At 41.4% G+C, this 9564-nt stretch overlaps 1 long non-coding RNA gene across 1 annotated transcript in view; it reads right to left on the bottom strand.

Moving 5' to 3' along the window:
• Positions 1 to 5939: 5939 nt before the first annotated feature.
• The window catches only part of LOC130355448 (uncharacterized), a 94093-nt gene continuing 90468 nt past the window's right edge, over positions 5940 to 9564 (bottom strand). The window contains exon 3 of the long non-coding RNA XR_008888527.1: positions 5940 to 6064. This is a non-coding gene — a long non-coding RNA (uncharacterized LOC130355448). The remainder of the gene's footprint in view (positions 6065 to 9564) is intronic.

Genomic DNA, 9564 nt, shown 5'->3' with positions numbered 1-9564 from the left:
GTGGTCTGTGGTCACCTCCTGCAGAACCACTCCTTTATTGGGAGTGTCTTGCTTATTGCCTATAATTACCACCTGTTGTCTGTTCCATTTGCACAACAGCATGTGAGTTACATTGTGTTGTTTAAGTGTTCCCTTTATTTGTTTGAGCAGTGTATATTTAAGGTATGGGCAAGACATTTTTTACCTTTTCCTCTGTTTGGCCTACTAAGAGGAAATTGTCTATATTAGGAACAAAAGTGCCACTTCCCTCCCTTATATGGGCAGTCATTTCGGATACAATTTTGCTAATATTCTTGGCGCTATTGTTATGCCAAAGGGCCCTAAAATTGAAAGTGTACTAGTTTTGAAATCAAATGAATAGCTATCCTAAGGTATGTTTGAACTTCTTGATGTATAGGCACGTGCACGTATGCATCTTTTAGGTCTAATGAGACCATAAAACAATCTCTTGTTAGTAGATTTATTGTTGACTTTAATGTCACCATCTTGAATTTTTGATAGACAAGAAAACGTTTTAAATTTATGATCGTGCGGAAAGAGTTGTCTGGCTTTTTTTCTTACCAAAAATAGAGAAAAAGGAAGAGTAAAACCCCTGACCTGACCTATTTCTTTTTGGGGTTCTGGAATCCAGACATGTATTTCTATAAGAAACAGTACTTTTTGCAAAGCTAACTGACCTAAGGGACCGGAACGACTTACGGTGACCTTTAGACAAGTCGGGGGGGAGACTGAGAAACTTCAAGGTTAACCCATTTCTTAAGGTATTTAGAACCCAGGAGCTGTTGTATATATGCTCCCATTCTGAAACTAAATTTCTCAGTCTGCTGCCGACTCACTCCAAATCGTTACTGCTGACCTGATTTCTTGGCAGATGAAGATGATTGAAAAGTTACCCTTTTGTTCTTTTGGAAAAGCGCCATCTGGATCTTTCCCCTGATTTTTGACCCTGATCTCTGGATTTTTTTTATAGATTTTAGAATAGAAGGGTTTGTTAGGTCTAAAGGGAGGTGGAGTGGGGAAACTTTTCTTTTTGTGAGAAATCTGCAACATAGAATATAGTATGGAGCACTCACCCGGTTCATCAACAGTATCCAAACAATTTCATCTTCAAATGAGCGCAGGGAGGTGGTAGATGGAACGGGGGGAGTTCAGACACCGCGCCATGGACCGCATCACGCCGCTTGGCGCTTCTTCAGGTCGCTGAATCATCATCCCGTTTACTCCACGTATTTAACCCCCTCTAGTAAATGCAAGTGAAAAATGAGTGCATTAACACCATTAACTCATTATTTGCCTAACAAAAAAGTTTGCTAAAACATATTACTACAATAAACTCACATGTGAACAGGGTACTGGAAAGGAAGACATTATAAAAACACACCTAACTCATTTTTATCGTTAAGCCCCAAAGGGCCAGTGGCTTCTAGCCTAACCATCCATCTGGATTCCTTTAAGGAAATGATAAGCATCAGACCTTACTCTTAAACTGCAGTCTCTACTTTCTCCAATGTTGCAAATTTGAGTTCCCTTTGATCCTTATTGTGGCATGATAACATATGGCTTATAAACCTTACTGATCCCTTGCCAGTTCGTAACAATCTCACATGCTCTTATTCTATGAAAAAAGGGGCGTTTGGTTTCCCTACATAACACCGACATACCAAACATATCATGGGAGGACTACAGTACCCAGAAAGATTATCAGAATTAGGGTTATTTAGTTTAGAAAAAAGAAGGCTTAGGGGAGACCTAATAACTATGTATAAATATATCAGGGGACAATACAGAGATCTTTCCCATGATCTATTTATACCCAGGACTGTATCTATAACAAGGGGGCATCCTCTACATCTAGAGGAAAGAAGGTTTCTACACCAGCACAGACAGGGGTTCTTTGCTTTAAGAGCAGTGAGACTGTGGAATTCTCTCCCGGAGGAGGTGGTCATGGGGAACTCTGTAAAAGAATTTAAAAGGGGTCGGGATGCATTTTTGGAGAATAACATAGCTGGTCATGTATACTAGATCTATAGGGACAGAATGTTGATCCAGAGTTTTATTCTGACTGCCATATTTGGAGTCGGGAAGGAATATTTACCTCTAGTGTGAGGGTTTTTTTTTTTTTTTTACTTTCCTCTGGATTAACTCAGTAGGGACTCATTAGGGATATAGGTTGAACTTGATGGACTCTGGTCTTTTTTCAGCCTTATGAACTATGTTACTATGTTACTATACAGTACACCACAAATTTGGATCTACAAGTCATGGTTTGCTTAGAGTGATTTCAACATTAATGATATCACTGTTTCCAAATCTATAGTGAATTATAAACAAAACAAAAATCAGAGACACTGGCCCTTTGTGGCTTAACGATAAAAATGAGTTAGGTGCGTTATTATAATGTCTTACTTTCCAGTACCCTGTAAAGACGTGCATTTATTCTAGTAATATGTTTTAACCCACTTTTTTGTAAGGCACATTATTAGTTAATTGTGTTAATGCACTAGTTTTTCACTTGCATTTACTAGAGGGGGTTAAATACGTGGAGTAAACGTGACGATGATTCAGCAGCCTGATGAAGAGCCAAGTGGCGTGATACAGTCCGTGGCCCGGCGTCTGATCTCCCCCCGTTCCATCTAGCGCCTCGTATCTGAAGATTAAATCGTTCGGATACTGCCATTGAAGAAGTCACCAGGTGAGTGCTCCATACTATGTTCTATATCGCACATTTATGTCAGCCTTTTACACGAGTAGCCCCTCCTTGCCTTCTATTCCAGTATATCTGACATTGCCTAGGTTAATTGTTTTGTCAGGAATCAGTGTCAGTGTGGTTTTATTTCTTTATGAAGTGAGATAGTTCTGCTACTCCTATGAAACACCTAAAAGGTTAAAAACGTTCTTAACCCCTTAAGGACAGAGGCCTTTTTCACCTTGTCACTTTATGCATTAACCCCTTAAAGACCCAGCCAATTTTCACTGTAGGACGCGGCCATTTTTTGCACATCTGACACTGTCACTTTAAGAATTAATAAGTCTGGGATGCTTTTCCCTCTCATTCTGATTCCGAGATAGTTTTTTCGTGACATATTCTACTTTATGATAGTGGAAAAATTTTGTAAATGCTTGTATCATTTCTTGGTGAAAAATTCCAAAATTAGATGAAAAAATTGAAAATTTAGAATTTTTTTTTTTTACTTTGAAGCTCTCCGCTTTAAGGAAAATGAAGATTCCAAATAAATTATATTTTGATTCACATAAACAATATGTCTACTTTGATTTCTTCCAAAAGTAAAAACATGTCAACTTTATGATGGAAATATATAGGGCTTCAAAGCATAACAGCAATTTTCCATTTTTTCACAAAATTTTCAAAATCAAAATTTTTCAGGGACCAGTTCAGTTTTGAAGTGGATTTGAAGGGCTTTCACAAATGACCGCATTATAAAAACTGCACCCCTCAAAGTATTCAAAATGACATTCAAAAGGTTTGTTAACCCTTTAAGTGTTTCACAGGAATAGCAGCAAATTGAAGGAGAAAATTCAAAATCTTAATTTTTTACACTGGCATGTTCTTGTAGACCCAGTTATTGAATTTTTATAAGGGGTAAAAGGAGAGAAATCTTCCTAAAATGTGTAACCCAATTTCTCTCGAGTACGGAAATACCTCATATGTGTATGTCAAGTGTTCGGCGGGTGCAGTAGAGGACTCAGAAGGGAAGGAGCGACAGTGGGATTTTGGAGTGAGTTTTTCTGAAATGGTTTTGGGGGGGGGGCATGTCACATTTAGGAAGCCCCTATGGTGCCAGAACAGAAAAAAAACAAACAAAAAAAAAAAAAAAAAAAACACATGGCATACTATTTTGGAAACTACACCCCTCAAAGCACTTCACAAGGGGTCCAGTAAGCCTCAACACCCCACAGGTGTTTGACGACTTTTCGTTAAAGTTGGATGTGTAAATGATTTATTTTTTTTTTTTCACTAAAATGCTGGTTTTCCCTCAAATTTTTTATTTTTACAAGGGATAATAGGACAACATGCCCCCCAAAATTTGTAACCCTCTCTCTTCTGAGCATGAAAATACCCCATGTGTGGACGTCAAGTGCTCTGCTGGCGCACTACAATGCTCAGAAAAGGAGTCACATTTGGCTTTTGAAAAGCGAATTTTGCTGAAATGGTTTTTGGAGGGCATGTTGCATTTAGGAAGCTCCTATGGTGCTAGGACAGCAAAAAACAAAACAAAAAAAACAAAACAAAACACATGGCATACTATTTTGGAAACTATACGCCTCAAGGAACGCAACAAGGGGTACAGTGAGCCTTAACACCTCACAGGTGTTTGACGACTTTGTTAAAAGTTAAAATGCTGGTTTTTCCCCAAATTTTACATTTTTACAAGGGGTAATAGGAGAAAATGACCCCCAAAATGTGTAACCCCATTTCTTCTGAATATGGAAATACTCCCTGTATACACACTACAATGCTCAGAAGAGGAGGAGTGCCATTGAGCTTTTGGAGACAGAATTTGGTTGGAATAGAAGTCGGGCCCCCATTTTGGAAACTACACCCCTCACAGAATTTAATAAGGGGCGCAGTGAGTATTTACACCCCACTGGCATTTGATAGATCTTTGAAACAGTGGGGTGTGCAAATGAAAAATTACATTCTTCATTTTTACAGACCACTGTTCCAAAAATCTGTCAGACACCTGTGGGGCGTAAATGGTCACTGTACCCCTTATTACATTACGTGAGGGGTGTAGTTTCCAAAATAGGGTCACATGTGGAGGGTGGGGGTCATTGTTCTGGCACTATGGGGGCTTTGTAAACACAAGTGGCCTTCAATTCCGGACAAATTTTCTCTTCAAAATCCCAATGGCACTCCCTCTCTCCTGAGCATTGTAGTGCGCCAGCAGAGCACTTTACATCTACATATGGGGTATGTTCTGACTCAGAAGAAGTGGGGTTACAAATTTTGGGGGGCTTTTTTCCTATTTTCCCTTGTGAAAATAAAAAAATTTAGGATAACACCAGCATTTTAGTGAAAAAAAAAATGTTTTCCTCATTTTTCCATCCAACTTTGAAGAATTTTCATTAAACACCTTGTTATGTTCCGTGAGGGGTGTAGTTTCCAAAATGGGGTCACATGTGGGTATTTCTTTTTTTTTTGCGTTTGTCAGAACCGCTGTAAAATCAGCCACCCCTGTGCAAATCACCAGTTTAGGCCTCAAATATACATGGTGCGCTCTCACTCCTGAGCCTTGTTGTGCGCCCGCAGAGCATTTTACGCCCACATATGGGGTATTTCCGTACTCAGGCGAAATTGCATTACAAATTTTGGGGGTCTTTTTTTCCTTTTAACACTTGTGAAAATAAAAAGTATAGGGCAACACCAGCATGTTAGTGTAAAAAAAAAAAAAAAAAAAAAAATATTACACTAACAGGCTGGTGTAGCCCCCATTTTTTCCTTTTCATAAGGGGTAAAAGGAGAAAAAGCCCCCCAAAATTTGTAGTGCAATTTCTCCCAAGTAGAGAAATACCCCTTATGTGGCCCTAAACTGTTTCCTTGAAATACGACAGGGGTCCGAAGTGAGAGAGCACCATGAGCATTTAAGGACTAAATTAGGGATTGCATAGGGGTGATTCTCAAACAGGGTGCCTCCAGCTGTTGCTAAACTCCCAGCATGCTTGGACAGTCAGTGGCTGTCTAGAAATGCTGGGAGTTGTTGTTTTGCAACAGCTGGAGCCTCAGTTTTGGAAACACTGCTGTACAATAAGTTTTAATTTTTATTGGGGGGGGGGGCAGTGTAGTGTGTATATGAAGTGTTTTACCCTTTATTATGTGTTAGTGTAGTGTTTTTAGGGTACGTTCGCACTGGCGGAGGTTTACAGTGAGCTTCCCGCTAGAAATTTGCGCTGCTGCGAAAAACATAAATTACTCTTACCGGTAATTGTTTTTCGTTGAGCACATGATGGCACCTTTGGAGAGACCGCCTCCTTCCTCAGGACAGGAAACAGGAACTGGAAACAGTTTGCATATAAGGACCATAGGAGCTGCTATTCCCCAGTTCTTAAGCAAGTATCAAGGAGTAACAACCCAAAAGGAATTATCAATGAATAATAATCAACCATAACCTACATACATAGCTAGGAAATATTAATATATCTCCCCCTTTTTTTTTTTTTACATATAACATGGGAGGGAATTAGTAGGTGCCATCATGGGCTCAACGAAAAACAATTAGCGGTAAGAGTAATTTATGTTTTCCCTATCGCCCATGATGGCACCTTTGGAGAGTGAGTAGACTAGACTAATAATTAGGGAGGGGACTACTGCCTGGAGAACTTTATGACCAAATGAAAGTTCCTCATCTCTCATTTGATTCAACCTGTAGTGTTTGTAAAAGGTATGTGGTGAACTCCAGGTGGCTGCTCTGCAGAATAGAAGCTGAGGCTCTTTCTGAATAGGATGTGGTAGAATGAGCACTAAACCCTGAAGGGGGATTTAGATTTGCAGAAGTGTATGCTAACTGGATGGATTGTTTTATCCACCTCGCCACAGTGCTAGGAGCAGCTGCTCTACCTCTATTCGGCCCCTGGAATTGAAGTAACAACTTAGGCGATAGGCGCCAATCTTTAGATATCTCCAAATAATGAAGAAGACATCTCCTAACATCTAGACAATGGAATTCTTTTCCCTTGTCCTTTTTAGGATTTTCACAGAAGGAAGGTAGAATCACAACTTGAGTTCTATGGAAGTCAGAGACCATCTTTGGGAGAAAGGCTGGATCAGGAGACAACACCACTCTATCATTAAAGACAGACAAATAGGGCTGGTTAATAGAGAAACTAGTAATTTCCCCAACCCTCCTGGCGGACGTGACTGCCAAAAGAAACACAAGCTTAAAGGTAAGAATCTTTAAGGGAACCTCAACTAATGGCTCAAAGGGAGTTTTAGTGAGACTATTTAGGACAATATTTAAGTCCCAAGGTGGAACCAATGGTCTAACCACCGGAGACATCCTAACTGCTGCTGATAAAAATCTTTTTATCCAGGGATGTTCTGCTAGTTTATAATCAAAAAGAGCACTAAGTGCTGACACTTGAACTTTTAAAGTACTGGGTCTAAGCTGTTTATCTAGACCCGCTTGCAAAAAATCTAATATTTTTGGGATGTCAGGAGTTTTAAGAACATCAATAGGGTTTTGCATGAATCTACCACAGGCTTTCCAAGTTCTTAAATAAATTTGAGAAGTTACCTTTTTTCTGCTCGCCAACAGAGTAGTAATAAAACGATCAGAAAGACCCCTTTGTTCTAAGATGCCCCGCTCAACAGCCATGCCATCAGATGCAGATTGGAGGTCTTGGCATGCATAACTGGACCCTGATGTAGAAGATTCAGGGACTCTGGAAGGATCCAGGGATCTGACACTGACATCATCCTCAACCAGGTGAACCATACCCTGCGGGCCCAGAATGGGGCAATGACCACTACTCTCGCCCTGTCCTCTCTGATCTTCCTTAGGACTCTTGGAAGTAACCTGACTGGAGGGAAGGCATAAAGAAGTCCCCTGCACCAACTCTGTGAAAAAGCATCTATCCCTAGGGGGTGATCCGCTGGTGACAGGGAGAAAAAATCCTTTACTTTCCTGTTGGCCTTTGAGGCGAACAGATCTATGCGGGGAGTACCCCAACGTTCACAAATCTGGAGAAAAATCGTCTGATCTAATTCCCAATCCCCTTGGTTCAGGCGATGTCTGCTGAGATAGTACGCCACATGATTTTGGGACCCCTTTAGATGGAGAACAAACAAGGAGCTGAGATGCATCTCTGCCAGTCTGAAGATGTGATGACAAATCCTCATGAGGGAAAGGGATCTGGTACCCCCCTGATGATTTAAGTAGGCGACTACTGTGGAATTGTGTGACAGAACTTTTAGGTCTTTTCCGCCAAGCAGAGGAACGGATTGAGAGATGGCGAACAGGACTGCCTTCAATTCCCTTAGGTTCTGAGATTCTCTGGAAATCTCCTGACTCCAATGACCCTGAAGGATTAAGGATTCTCCGTGGGCTCCCCACCCCCGGGGGATTGCGTCTGTAGTAAGGCAAAATTCATTCTTTTTTTACCCAATAAATGCCCTTTTCTAGATTCGCCGGATTTAACCACCAGAGAAGGGACCTCTTTACTTGAGCTGAAGGGGTCATGTAAGTGTCTAGTGAATCGGGGACTCCATCCCACTGGCTCAGGATTTGTTCTGTAGCCTTCTCGAATGGTACTGAGCCCATAAAACTGCTGGGATACAAGAAGTTAACAGGCCCAGGACAGACATGGCCCCCCTTATGGGGAGCTCCTTTAGTTTCAGAAGCTGAGACACTTTCTGCCTGACCAAAATCACCTTGGATTGGGGAAGAAAGGAGATTTGACGGGTGGAATCCAGGCCTATCCCCAGGAATGTGCATACCTGAGAAGAGACCAGGTGGGATTTGACTAGATTGATTCACTTCCCACCCTAGTTTCAACAGAATTTTTTGAGTCTGAAGAACCTGCTGAATCAAGAGCTCTGCCGAGTCTGACACCAAAAGGAAATTGTCTAAGTACGGAACTATGACTATATTTTGTTCTCTTACATGGGCCATCACCTCGGCCATAAGTTTGGTGAAGACTCGGGGAGCCTGTGATAGGCCAAAGGGAAGCGCTTGAAACTGGAGGTAAAACAGGCAGGTTCCCAAGACTATCGCCACCCTTAAATATTTTTGATGACCTTGGAAAATCGGGACATTAATATGCGTCCCTCAAGTCCAAGGTGACCATAAAAAAGTTCTGGTTCAGGTTTAGGATAGCTGATTGAATCGTTTCCATTCGAAATTTTTGGTACTTCAGGAAACTATTCAATAGCTTGAGATTTATTAAAGTGCGGAAGGAGCCATTGGGCTTTCTTACCAGGAAGGGCGTGGAGTAGAATCCCAGACCTCGCTCTTCTTCCGGAACCTGAACCAGAACTCTCTTCTGAATAAAGGAGAAAACTTCTTTCTCCAGGGCAGCTTGTTTCTCTGGAAACTTTCGGAGATCTGTTGGAACAAATATGGGAGTCAGGAGACCTGAGAAAACAATTTTTAAACCGGTTTTTATTGTGGACAAAACCCAGTGGCTTGCAGAAATTTTCTCCCATTGGGGAAGAAAATGAGACAACCTGCCCCCCACTGGGAACGTCAAGTCATTGCTGATTGGACTTCTTGGAGGTTTCAGGGGTAGTGAACATGAAACCTCTGCTTCTTCTCTGGCCTCGCCACTGCCTGGCCCTGTATGAACCTCTCCGAAATCCCACCCTTCCTCTCCCACGAAAGGGCATCTTGTTCTGGTTGGGGAAGGAAGGGATCAAGGGAAAGGCCTTCTTCCTATCCGCTGCTTTCTCTAAGACCAGATCTAAATCAGTCCCAAAAAGAAAGGAACCTTCACAGGGTATAGCACATAATTTAGATTTGGAGGTAAGATCACCTCCTTTCCACTCTTTAACCCCTTAACGACGCAGGACGTATATTTACGTCCTGCACGGCTCCCGCGATATGAAGC

This window comes from Hyla sarda, chromosome 2 (assembly GCF_029499605.1).
Source record: "Hyla sarda isolate aHylSar1 chromosome 2, aHylSar1.hap1, whole genome shotgun sequence".
Lineage (NCBI taxonomy): Eukaryota > Metazoa > Chordata > Amphibia > Anura > Hylidae > Hyla > Hyla sarda.
The sequence above is the reverse complement of the archived record's forward strand: the minus strand, read 5'-3'. Positions and strand labels throughout refer to the sequence as shown.